Raw genomic sequence first — 727 nt, 5'->3', positions numbered from 1 at the left:
TGTTTCCTTCCTTCTTATGTGGGTCTCACCTTGCTAAATATCAGCCATTTTGTATTTTGTATTCGTATTGTATGTGTCTACGCATGCGTGTCTTTCAATGTGTCTGTGTCTTTTGTAAGTGCATGTGTGTATGGAGAGTGTCTGTATCACCTATATACTCTGTTAATACGTGTTCGTTTGTATTTGTTTTTATTTATTTATTTGTTCATATGTGTGTGTGTGTGTGTGTTTTTTGTGTTTAATTAAATTTTGTTAACGTATGTAGTATTTAATTCCATTTGTTTATCTATGTATTGTATTATACTATGTTCATATTATTATTGGTTTAAATAATAGGGAAGGTAAGCTCATGGTACGATAGCCTCAAGTACCAGAGCGTCATGTTCGTCGACACCACCCCTAGAGGCGAACTGGCGTACCGCTTTAGAAGGGCCCTAGACAAACTTAAACTAAGAATTAAGGTTGTTGAAAGGCCAGGCAACCCTATTAAATCCCTTATCAGTAGAACATACCCTTTCAGTAGAACCCCCTGCATTGATAGGAACTGTATCGTATGTAGATTTAGCCCACAAACGAACTGCAAAACCAGAAATGTGGTCTATAGTATAAGATGTACAGAGGGACGATGCAGAAATAAGACAACGACATATGTAGACGAAACAGCAAGGAGCATAGGGGAGCGGGCAAACGAACATTGGAGGGAACTTAAGGAAGGGAAGAACTCATC

The sequence above is a fragment of the Octopus bimaculoides genome, chromosome 15 (genome assembly GCF_001194135.2).
Source record: "Octopus bimaculoides isolate UCB-OBI-ISO-001 chromosome 15, ASM119413v2, whole genome shotgun sequence".
Lineage (NCBI taxonomy): Eukaryota > Metazoa > Mollusca > Cephalopoda > Octopoda > Octopodidae > Octopus > Octopus bimaculoides.
Note: the sequence above shows the minus strand (reverse complement) of the source record.